The sequence below is a fragment of the Mastomys coucha genome, unplaced genomic scaffold (genome assembly GCF_008632895.1).
Source record: "Mastomys coucha isolate ucsf_1 unplaced genomic scaffold, UCSF_Mcou_1 pScaffold22, whole genome shotgun sequence".
Classification (NCBI taxonomy): domain Eukaryota; kingdom Metazoa; phylum Chordata; class Mammalia; order Rodentia; family Muridae; genus Mastomys; species Mastomys coucha.
The window spans coordinates 175329270-175341923 of NW_022196905.1; the positions used below are offsets into that span (position 1 = coordinate 175329270).

The 12654-nt window shown below is 46.7% G+C and overlaps 1 long non-coding RNA gene, 1 other non-coding gene and 1 pseudogene across 2 annotated transcripts; 1 reads left to right on the top strand and 2 right to left on the bottom strand.

Moving 5' to 3' along the window:
• Positions 1-1803: 1803 nt before the first annotated feature.
• On the bottom strand, positions 1804-1967 carry LOC116071481. The gene has a single exon (XR_004110915.1). It is a non-coding gene; the product is annotated as a U1 spliceosomal RNA (small nuclear RNA).
• Positions 1968-2227: 260 nt separating this feature from the next.
• Positions 2228-3353, bottom strand: LOC116069140 (annotated as a pseudogene).
• A 2589-nt stretch (positions 3354-5942) lies between these two features.
• Positions 5943-7607, top strand: LOC116069141. The gene is made up of 3 exons (XR_004109871.1): positions 5943-6572; positions 6667-6746; positions 7053-7607. It is a non-coding gene; the product is annotated as an uncharacterized LOC116069141 (long non-coding RNA).
• The last annotated feature ends 5047 nt before the right edge of the window (positions 7608-12654 follow it).

Consider the following 12654-nt stretch of genomic DNA (forward strand, 5'->3'; position numbering starts at 1 on the left):
TTTTAATCTTGAGGAAACTCTGCCTATGCTGGGGTAGCCATACGTGTGAGTTTGAATGGGCAAGGCTGGAACCACTCAGTCACATTCCTCTGACCCGAGAGCAGGCCTCTGCGTAGGTGGTGGCTGAGGGGGGATGTATTTGCATCTCTGACCTGCCACATGCCTTTGCTGAATGAAATTCATATAATTACTACACACCATGACTTCCTCTAGAGGTGTATCCGCTGTTCCGGTTGGCTTTTTTTTCTTCTTCTTCCTCCACTTCATGAGTATCCAATTAATTAACAGTTGTCATGGTGACTGTTGCCATGACAGCATAAAATTTTCCCAAAGAGCTTCTCATTCATATTCTAATGAAATAACATGCACAGAGCCGGGTGTTTGGAAAAAGCGGTCAGGAGGATTCCAGAAGAAATGGAGAGGAAATGAAAGGCTGTTCTGCCTGTTGTCCAGTGTCAACTTTAGTCTGCTTGTCTTTCATGAGACTGGTTTTATTGCTCTTTATTAGTTTTCCTATAGAAATGCCCAGTAATTCCTAGGGCTAATAATATTATTGGGCAAAGCAGCTTACCTTGACTTATGGATGGACAAGCTTTTTGTCCTAGGTCAGAAGATGGGGAACATATTGATTTTCTTTTATTGTTTGGTCTGCGGACATTGCTTGTAGGATACCTAATGGGTTCTCTTAAGGCCAGAAAGAGAAAGCAGAATAGGCCATTGGCAGCTTCCACCTCTCAAAAGATAGCACACCTGTCCACACATAATTCAGCAAGAAATCCAAGATTTCTTGGCTGCCCTTGAAACGCTGGCCCTGGTTTGTGTGTTTCTGCTTAATGTTTGCTATGGTTTAAATATGCAACCTACCCCCAGGTTCATTGTTTGACTGCTTGATCCCATCTACTCTGGTGTTATTTTACAGGGTTTGGGGAATTTTAGGATATGGGACTTAGCTAGGAAAAGTAGGTTCCTGGAGACTGTAGGTTTTACTGGGTGTCTTGTCTCCTGTCCTTCCTGTTCCTCTCTTGTTTCCTGTCCGCCAAGCTGTAAGAACACCTGCTGCCACATAGTCCCATGTACACAAGGCTAAGTGACCAGAGACTGACCTACCGGGAACTCTGAGCCAAACAGAATTTTTTTCTTCCATTTGGTTGTTTCTGTTGGGTGTTTGGTCATGGCAGTGCAACAGTGGCCAGTGCATTGATTCTCTCCATTCCTCCAGGAAGGATGAGACGTTTCTAGAACCCTTCCAACCACAGGCTCTTTACCTTCATATCCCAGTGCCCTTTTCTAAGTCTAGGACTTCAAATATTGGCAAAACCTCTGCTTTATATCCTGTTCCATTTACCTCCCATCTACAGGCTCAGCCAACTGTTGCATTTCTGAATCAGTTTTACTGTAATCTAAAACTGCTTACTGCCTTCAGTGCCATAGCACCGAATGCTCTGGAGCAATGGCCTCAAACTTCAGTGTGTGTGGAAACCACTCAGGGAGCTTGTGAGAGATTTACCCTTCAGGGTCCTTCTCAAAGCTTTGCTTCAGTAAGTCTGGGGTCCAGACCAGACTCCTGCTTCTCTGTCCAACACTCTGGGTTATTGTGACACAGGCAATTCATGGGCTCCAAGGTGGACAATCCTGGGCATGTGTGAGGCTCAGATTCTTAGCCTGGTAGACAAAGCCTACTGTATTCTGTTTCTTCAACTTTTCTCCTCACAGCGATTCTCCTACTCCAGTGCTTAGAGTCTTTAGCATATAATTTATTTTTATTTTTATTTTTTGTGGATGCAGTGAACTTTTTTTTCCCCCCAGCGGAGAGCTTGAATGCAGTCCCCCACTACCACAAATTATGCAGTCGAGTTTCCCGCATTTGGAGAAATTGCAGAGGTCAGCACATCCGGAGTGCAATGGATAAGCCTCGCCCTAGGAAAACCACGTTCGTGATTGTGGTATCTCTCCTGCCAGGTAAGTATTTTTTTTTTTTTTAAGATTTATTTATTTATATGAGTACACTGTAGCTGTCTTCAGACACATCAGAAGAGGGCATCAGATCTCATTACAGATGGTTGTGAGCCACCATGTGGTTGCTGGGATTTGAACTCGGGACCTCTGGAAAAGCAGTCAGCACTCTTACCTGCTAAGCCATCTTTCCAGCCCCCATGCAGTGAACTTTATTGATGGTATATTCAAGAGAGTAGGTAGGGCTCCTTAGGTCCCTCCTGTTATCATGGGGTCTGGGGTGGAAACTGTGAGGGAGCTGCTCAGTGTTGGGGGCCAAGTTAGGACAGGGACTCTTCAGCAACCAAGGGCTTCTCTCTTGCTCTCAGTGTCATTGCTGGGGTGGGTAGTCCAGGGGTTTGTACTCCTTGGAGGCTATGTAGGCCATGAGGTCTGCCACCCTGTTGGTGTAGCCATATTCATTGTCTTACCAGGAAATGAGCTTAAGAAAATTGTCATTGAGAGCAATGCCAGCCCCAGCATCAAAGGTGGAAGAGTGGGAGTTGCTGTTGAAGTTGCAGGAGACAACCTGGTCCTCAATGTAGGCCAGGATTTGGTGGGCCTTCAGATGCCTGCTTCACCACCTTCCTGTTGTCATCATACTTGGCAGGTTTCTCCAGGCGGTGTGTCAGATCCACAACAGATACATTGAGGGTAGGAACACAGAAGGCCATGCCAGTGAGCTTCCCATTCAGCTCTGGGATGACCTTGCCCACAGCCCTGGCAACACCAGTGGATGTAGGGATGATGTTCTGGGCAGCTCCACGGCCATCACACCAGAGCTTTCCAGAGGGACCATTCACAGTCTTCTGAGTGGCAGTGATGGCATGGATGGTGGTCATGAGCCCTTCCACGATGTCAAAGTTGTCAAGGATGACTTTGGCCCCAGGGGGCTAAGCAGTTGGTGGTGCAGGATGCATTGATGACAATCTTGGGTTGTCATATTGCTCATGGTTCACACCCATCACAAACATGGGGGCATTGGCAAAAGGGACGGAGATGATGACTCTTTTGACCCCACCCTTCAAGTGGGCCCCGGCCTTCTCCATGGTGGTGAAGATGCCAGTAGACTCTACAACATACTTAGCACCAGCATCACCTCATTTGATGTTAGCGGGATCTCACTCCTGGAAGATGGTGATGGGCTTCCCGTTGATGACAACCTTCCCATTCTCAGCCTTGACTGTACCATTGAATTTTCCATGGGTGGAGTCATACTGGAACATGTAGACCATGTAGTTGAGGTCAATGAAGGGGTGGTTGATGGCAACAGTCTCCACTTTGCCAAATGCAGAGCAGAAGGCAGTCCTGGTAACCAGGCACCCAATATAGCCAAATCCATTTATACCGACCTTTACCATGTTGTCTACGGGACAAGGCTGGCACTCCATGAGAAGATCCGGCTGTCTCTGGAACAGGGAGGAGCAGAAAGCCAGCATACAATTCTTTCAAACTTAGCTTTTATTCATTTATGTTTATTTTGTGTGCATGTGTGCACTTGGGAGACAGGAGCACAGTTGGCAGAGACGGTTCTCTCCCTCCATCCCATGGGTCTTGGGGATTGACCTGGGTTCTGAGTTAGGTTTGCTGGCAAGTTCATTTGCCTGCCGAGCCATCTCTCCAGCCTCACTTGTTATTGTTGTTCCTGACATATGCTATATGCAAATCTAGTTACAAACCTCCGCTCAATGGCCCCCCACAGTCTGAGCAGCATACTTCTCGGATCTGCTTGGAGCTCTCCTTGCTCTACTGCTGCCTCCTTGCTTGCCCCCACCTTCTGGGTAAGGATCTGCATTCGTTGTTGTTGTTCCTTGAAGATTCAGGGCTGTTGTGTGAACTAAATTTTCACCTTTGGAAACTAAGATGCCTGAATGTCTCTCAGATGCGGTTCTACGTCTGCAAAACACTGTGGTTAGTTAATATTATATCATCTCTGATCTGAAACCATTCACAAAGGGTGGGAACATTCTCTAGAGGTACATCACACACACACACACACACACACACACACACACACACACACACACACACGCAGACACATGCAGACACGCACACACGCACATGCACACACACAGTTGCACGATGTTTGCAAGGTCCAGTATAGCCCGAAGAGTCCATTATTTGCATGAGTTATTTTCTCAGCAGATCAACCTTAGGTGCCATCATGTGGGTGGGATTACTTTAGTCCTCTGTAATCCACAGCCACTCTTGATGAGCCCTCCCACTTCATCCTGGGGCCCTGTTGCTAGGATGCTACACATCCCTCTACCTCCCATGGGTTTGGGTCAGGCTTAAGCTGTGTGGCCAACCCAGGGCCAAAGGGAGCCAGGATGCACACCTGCTTGCTGAGCCAGCTGCATCTTCAGACAGGGATGACTCCCAGGGCAATGAGAGGCTCTAGGCCAGTGCTGCAGCTGGGCCTGCCACCTTTCTGTCAGCCATTGCTGGCTGCTGAGAGGGCCCCAGGCTGCATCGGTGAGCAATCCTCCACCTCCCAGTACACTTTCTTACAGGGAAGAAATGTGCCCAGATGCCTTTCAGGACAAACTAAGCCTTTTACACCTGCATTGCCCTATCTCTTGTGCCTCCAATGAACTTTACTCTAGCTTTGGAGTCTTCCCACGGCCCACAACACTTGCCTTCTATCAGGCAAACTTGGCTTGATGTGAATTTTCCTTTATAACCCACACAGACTTACTTATGTTGCTCCTCTTGTTCCTTTTAGCTGCCTTAGTTCTTTATGAATCTGATTGACATGGCGGGCTCAATCATTCAGATTCACCAAAGCCTTCCCTATCCCCTAAAGACAGTGTACCAGCATGGGCTTAAGAAGGCCACTGAGGTCCCACACCAGTCCCTGAGAATCGTATTTTAACTCTCTGTAATATAATCCTCTGCAACCTGCATCCCTGGGCATCAAACACAGCCTCTTTCACACCCAGTTTCTTTAGTCGCTTCTGTCTTTCCTCCATTGTCTACCAGCCTCTGGTAATCCAATTCCATCTCTACTTTTTATTTTATTTTATTTTTGTTTTACTTATTCACTTTACATCCTCTCATTACCGCTCCCCATCACCACTCCTGGTCACCCCCTCCCACAACCCTTTCCCTCATCCACTTCCTCTCTCCTCTCAGTGGTTGGGTGGGTCCCCTTGGTATTCCCCCACCCTGGCACTTCAAGTCTTTGTGAGGCCAGGCACATCCTTCCCACTGAGGCCAGACATGGCAGCCCAGCTGGAAGGACAAATCTCCACATCTGTAAATTCAGGTCCACCAGGAACTGATCACCCCGCCCCCCAACCCCCACCCACCCCTCCCCCGCCATTGCCACTGTCACAAGGAGGTGGGCAGTTCTATTATTCAGTTTCTGTTTCTCTAGCACTCACAGTGATGCCGTCTGCCCCCTCTCTCACAGCCTTAGAAACAGGACACAAGAGACGGGTCTCATCGCCTGTGTGACCGTATTTTCTAATTCAAGCAGTTCAATGGCATAGCACTTCCTGATGACAGGAATGGTCCCATACAGGGCCATTACTAAGGGTCTCACCCCGACACTGCCTTCCTCTGTCCTTAAAGATGGGACCCAAAGGGTTATCTTCGACATGTCTACCTTACTCTTTCCTTCCTCATTGGTTCTTTCCATGGACTCCAAATTTTGGATCCATTTTTGCATGGATTAGTTTGTACTCTATTTTCTATACATACCCTACTGCAAGAAATGCTAAGTCCATATCCCCATGTAGTCTTTTCTTTTTTTCTTTCTTTTCCTGCCAGTCCATAGGCTACTGCAGAGGATGGCATCCACAGGTCTTAATGTAACTCCTCTCTCCAGTGGTCACATTCATCCTGGATAGAGCTCAGCCTGAGTCACGTAAAAACCATACACACTGTATCTCCGAGTTAGTGTACCCTCTGATGTTTCAGTATAGAAAAGTATATGTTATGTAATTTAAATAAGGTTAATTAGCCATCGTCTTAATGTTCTATCATTTCTTTGTGGCCAGCCTTTCGACAGATGCAGTTTGTAATTGTTATCTCTAGACATCTTACTAGGAGAGATTTGCCGGAGAGGTGCCTAGCAAGGCACAACCAAGCCTCAGACTCCAAAGCCTGGGAAAAGATACCCTTCACACTTCGTTTTCAACCGCTGGGGAGTGTGCGCAGGAATGCTGACCGAGAGCTTGAGGCATGGCCATGTGCACCTGTAACCGCAGTACCGAGGAGGCAGAGACAGGCGGATCCCTGAGGCTTGCTGGATTCCCAGCACCACATGCAGGGCGCTTTCAAGAGGGAACCTCTGCTTATTAGTTGCTTCTGAGAGTGAATACTTTGAGATCGGTCCAAGTCAAGGAGTTTGAACCGAGCCGGTTCTCGTGGAGCTGTGTGGTTGTGACCTCCACCCTCAACATTTGCATCCACATCCGGGGGTTATCTGCAAAGCAGATATGGTTTCAGAGAAGAATTTCAGTCTAATACCTGGTAATTAGCTCAAAGGAGAATATTTGGAGCGGATTCAACGGCACCAGGCAGCTGGTGCAGGGAGATGCTTATTTTTCCTAATTTTCCTAAGTGGTTTCTGGGTAAGCTCACCTTCAGACCCCTTGTCAAACACAGCTGAATCCTTAGAGGTGCCGAAGCAAGGCACGCAGTTAACCCCATATGTTCTGTTTAAAGGAGCTTTTGGGTGGCAGCTGAGACCAGCTCGTGATATGCCAGGCGCTCTCTGATGATTCGCTTGCTCTGGGAATGTAGAGGTCAGCAATTCATCTATTTTGGAAGCATCCGAAGTCAGTGGGGGCCTCCAGCAGTTGATGTCAAGCGCCATCAACAGCCCGCCCGCCCCCTCACTTCCCAGCCCCACTGCAAAGCTACCAACCACATCCTGGGCTAGTCCCTGGTTGGAGCTTTGTTTTGTGAGAGCTTGAGGGGGGATGGGGGGTGGGGGATGGGCAGCTCTTAGCTCACTGGTCCCGGGAACTCCTGGGGTGCTGAGGAGAGAGAAGCCCCTCCCTGCGCATATGATGGGGCTCCGTGGATTCTCACCTGGCTGTCTCGTTCAGGCGCACCAGCTGCCAACCCAGTGACATAACCTGCTCAGGCGTGAGGGGAGGATGCCGTGAAAGATTCATCTCCTGGATGATTCATCATCCCTGCTTCCTGATTCACTTCCAGGACCCCTACCCCCACTTCACAGCCTATCTGCAGGACTATCAAGGCATGGGATTCTGAAGGCGTGCTAGTCAGACGGTGGAATTATCAAACCCCAAGTCGTCAATTCTAATTAATGCCGCGAGCCACCTGGATATCTAGTGACTGGAAACAAAATCAATTTGAGTTCTGAAATTTAATTTACATACAGCTGGCGTGGTAAATCAGTAACACACTGCAAGGTAGCCCACTTCTCTGTAGTCAGGGGATAGAATTCCTGTTTGCATGGTATTTTGTAAATTCTGAAATTAACCCAGAGCTGTTGGCCTTACCAGAAAGGGCCTGATGGTAGGGAGAATGCTTGAAAACCTCAATTCATGGGCATGAAAAGAAAATGTAATTTCTGTATTTTTGTTTATAACTGTTTCTCAGTTTAATTCATGATTTGCCGTACTCCACCCCACCCCCAGTGGAACAGAAAAAAAAAATCTAAATGTCTAATTTGGTTTGAGTTGAATGTCTGATTTGATCCTTAAAACAGAGCCTTCAAGGAAGGCTCAGACTTCTAGGGAAAAAAAAAATGCCTTGAATGTCAGATTGCCTCCTCTGCTGCTGGCAGTGCGTCTTTCTCGTTGACATCCCATATATGGAGGCATCCTGTGTCAGGGAGTCCGGACTATGGCTCTGGACCTCAAGGTACAGGGCCTAGGATAGTAACCCAACTCCTGCGGTAGGGAATGAGAGATCAGCCTGGGGCCACATAGAATAATTTACCTTGAAGTCGCAGAGACAGACAGACAGACACACAGTGGGTACAGGGTCCTGGAATTAAAAGACTTAACAAGCAAAATAACTTCACTCCCCTTCCTTCCCACTTCTAGCGCTAGTCTCTAGACAATGCTTTCAGCTCCGCAGGTTTTAGTTTATTGTTGCCTGGTCCCATGCACACGGACAGAATCCCATGGCAGGACTTTGTGGCCCAGATTTAGGATGGATTTTCCTGCTTCAAATAATCGATTAGAAATTTCCCTCACAGGAGTGCCCAGCAGCTTGGATTTAGTTGACTCCAGATGCAGTCAAACTGACAGCCCAAGATTCGGCTACCGCAGGTAGCTGCATATTTTGTCTTTTAAGCGGCTGCATAGCTTTCCCAGAGTAGCTGGAACATTTTTTTTTTTCTCCTCACCAACAATGCAAGAGTGTTTCGGTTTCTCTCTGCATCTATTTTAAGGGACAGTGGGACATAACTGTGAACTTACCTTTCTTGGCATACCCCAGGCGGTGCTGCTCTGATTCTGAAAAGCAGTTGAGCTGTCTGAACCATTCAAAAGCAGCAGGATCCTGCTGGCTAGCCTGGTCTGCCCCCCCCCCCGACCCCTCCCCACAGTGGTGCGGTACTGGGAACCAGCCAAAAGGCACCCCTGGGGGTGGCAACCAACCCACATGCTGGGAGGTCCTTGGATGGCCCAGGTCCCTCCCAGAGATTTTCTATAAGTCAGAGCTGTGGAAGTGTCTTTGGATTTGAGCTACTTTTGCCATTGTGGATGCAAGGGGTTCTTTTTTTTTTTTTTTTTTTTTTTGTCCTAGCACAGACGTTACTATTAAAAGTCCCAGCTGTGTGGAGGGCTGGAAGTAGTGGATTCCTAAGAACAGAGCCAGATGGAGGAGCCAAGCTGGGAATGGGTGGTGGTGGTGGTGGGGAAAGGGGGAGTGTGGCTAGGATCAAAGCCAGAAAAGAGGTGGCTTCCCAAAGAAAACCCCATGCCAGTTGCTGAGGGGGGATGGGTGCCTCCCATCAGAGCTATAGAAAGCTCAGCTATGGGTCAAGCTCTGGGCTTTGTGTCCAAATGTCTCTATCCAATCCCACTTCCCACCCTGTGACCATCACCAGAGATGGCTGGTCTCAACTTGATTGATGGAGAAGTGCCTAAGGGATTTGTAAAGCACAACCCTGAATGTGTCTATGGGGGTGTTTCTAGAGATAGTTAGGTCTTGAGAGTTCTATCGGATGAAAAGTTTACTCTGTAGGGGATTAGAATTCTATAGACTGTTAGGAGGTGGGGGAAACATGGGAGGTAAGGTCTGAGTGGAGGAAATACATCACTGGGGGCGTATACTTGATGGCTGCTTCCTGCCTTTCTTTCTTCCTGTGATGCTGTTCTGTGTCTTGTCCACCATATCAGCCATTTTGACACACCGTCCTGGCCAAAATGGACTGAAATCTTAGGAACCATGAGGCAAAAGAATTCTCTTTTCCTTGTTTTCTCAGGTGTTTGGTCACAGCTATGAGAAACTAACTAATAAACTACCTATGCAAATTAGCCAAGTTTGTTTGACTTTTTTCAAGTCTTTTTCTTATCTCTGAAACAGGGTTGCTAATGGCCAGTTAAGAATGTACACTGAGGATGACTGGGGACAGTGCATGTAACGTCCTCAGAATGATCCTCGAATTTGCCTACAAATTTACCTGGAGATCTTTAAGGAGCTCCAAAGGCTGGGGATTGACGTTACTGACACTGGCCTAAGGGGTAAACCCTAAAATGCTCCCTAGGTAACATACTGTGTTGAGTTTTGTTCCCCCAACTGAAATTCATGGCCTTCACCAAACATCAGAAAATAGCTTACTTGGAAACATTAATAGTTTCATTGCAGGTTACAATTAGTGAAATAAAAATCTAGTGTAGCTTAAGCTAGACTAAGTAGTCGCTATCAAAAGAAAAAAGTTACAAAAGGCTTAGGCATGGACAAAACGATGTGCAGACACAAAGCACTATGAAGGAAGCAGAGAGTCATTCCTTCACAGGGTCGACTCTTCCTCAGAGCCCTTCAGAAGGTTTCCTGCACACAACCATGAGGACCTGAGTTCAGATCCCAGCATCCATGTAACAAGCCAAGTGTGATTGCTCGTGTGTCTATAACCTCAGTGCTGGTGAGGGGATAGGGATGGGGCAGTTAGGAAGATCTCTGAACCAAAAACCGTGAGCTTCAGGCTCAGTGAGAAAGCTGCCTACACAGAATAAGGCGGAGTCATAGGGAAGGACACCTGGCCTCTAGCCTGCACATATTCTAACATCACAACAGCACCCATATTTGCATAAATATCTTTGTCTCTGATTCTTTCTAGAATCATGAATTAATGAACGTCTGTTGTTTTTAGACAGCAGACATTTGTGGTATTTTGGTATAGCAGCCATGAGAAAACCCTCATGTAATTAGTATAAGGCTGTGGACAAAGCTGTCAATCATAGTTGTAGACAAGGGCATGCCAATTACTCAATAGATGTGAACTGTATTCACCTTGCTGTGTATTTATTGCCTTAGTCATGTGCAAGACTATCAGACTAAAACATCTTTGTTATTATTAGTGTATGAGAGGAGTCTTAAAGAATTTACTCCTTGGGACTAGAGAGATGGCTAGAGTGGTTAAGAGCATTGGCTACTTTCTAGAGAGTCCAAGTTTGATTTCCGGCATATACATGGAAGCTAACAACATCTTTTAATAATAGTTTCTGGCCTCCAATGGGCAATGCATCCATGGGGTACATAAACAAACATGCAGTCAAAACACCCATATATATAAAATAAAAATTAAAAAAAAATCTTTAAAAATAAGAGAGCCTCACTCCTCAAATATAGATCAACCTCACAAACCAAGAGGGTAGTTCAGAGACATTTGCCATGTCCAGTTCAGCCCTAGGGACTCTATTGCTATGCCAAGTTGGGTCATGGGAGCCTTTGGTTCACTGTTTCTGCGCTTGGTGATCACACCTAATCTACAGAGTCACTTTCCCGCTGATGTCTTGTCTCGTTAAGAGCCAGGGTCAAACTTGCTTTCTTTTTCCTTCAGGACATCAGCTTTTGGGAACCAAAGCCAGAATGATAATTTTACTTCCTTGGATTCTGCTCTGCCGTATCTTCTCTTTGAAGAAAGGGAACACAAAGAACAAGAGAGGGGACTGGGGAGCAAGGAGCCACAAGGTCTGAAGTACTACTGGTCTACCGGCAGGAAAAATCCCCATCACTTATCGATCCAGTTCTCTCAGAACTCTTTGCCATGGCAATGGACTCCAGGAGGCCTTTTCCTCTGATTCAGGGAGATGGACAGGTTTAGGGGCTGAGTTTCTGCATCGAGTGTGTATTAGAGCGGATCCTGTTATCCACCTCTTTATCTACCATTCCTGATATTCAAGGGGAATCCCAAACTTTGGCCGCCAACTGTCCTGTTTGCTTTGGACTGAAGGATTTCTGGGACCTGGGCATTTCCTTGCTAAAACTGGTAGAGTCTGAAGCAAGCTGGGTCAGTCTTGTCTTCCTCTCAGAATTTTTGTTTTCCTCTGGGACTGGCATTCTGAGTCTCTGTGTAAATTGGCCTTTGCCTGTTTCTACTCTGCCATGTCTTTTCTTTGCTACTCTAAATACCTGACTCTACTCTCCTGGCTGGACAGGAGCTTGGCCTTTGGGGATGAGCATCCTGGCTCTGGAGTCCGTCTTCTGGGCTGCTTCCAGGCTTACCTGTTAACCACAGCTCACCATTGCCAGACTGTTAGGTACATCTTGTCTGTTGTACTGAGATCATTTTTAATTTATGTGTCTGTTTATACTCAGTGCCAGTGGGTGGATTATCAATGAGCAACCCAAAATGGAAAGTAGACAGATTTCTCTATTGGTGGATTAGCTGTCAGTGTTGGCAGAGTGAAGAGAGCTCATAAATTGAGTGAGTGAGTATGTGTGTGTGTGTGTGTGTGTGTGTGTGTGTGTGTGTGTGTGTGTGATTGGATGGGTAAGTGGGTGAGTGTAGAAAAGAGAGAAAAGGAGGAGGGACAGTAGAGAAGACCATCTGTTCCTTGGAGCCTCTTTTAACTGTTTCCTCCCCTCTTCCAGGTGCCATGTCCTTGTTTACCATGGTCTGAGGCAGACTTTCATTTTAGGATATTTCTGACTTAGTTGTTGACCACAACAACGATTCTGATTTTTGGTTCTTTTCTCTTCGACTTAACTTTCCCACAGGGAGATGGAAGACAGAATCCTATTCCACAGTTGAAAGAAACATCTTTTACTCATTTGGTTTAACTTCCCGGGCCTCATTCCTAGAGTTGGTTCCTGTAGCTTTAAGAAAACAAATTGGCCTTTCTCATCATCAGTTGCTTTGTAATTACAAGATCCCGGGCCACATGGACATATTTTCAAAGTGTGGTACCGGTGACGCTGATCATAGGGTATTCTCTGTATTATCCACTGCTCAAAGACCTAACGCAAGAGCAAGTGAAGGCATGTAGTTTATAGAAGAAAACTCACACTGATTATCTGACGATCTTTGCCTTACTCGCTTAACTACCTCTGAAAGCCTTAACAGAGGCCAGAGGCAGAGTTGATCCTTCCTATATCATTCTTTGCTTTATTCTCTGGAGTCAGGTCTCTCAGTACACCTACAGCTGGCCTAGCAGCCAACAAGCTATAGGGATTCTCTTGTTTCCACCTAAGACAGCAGTGAGTGTCACAGGCATATGTATGTAC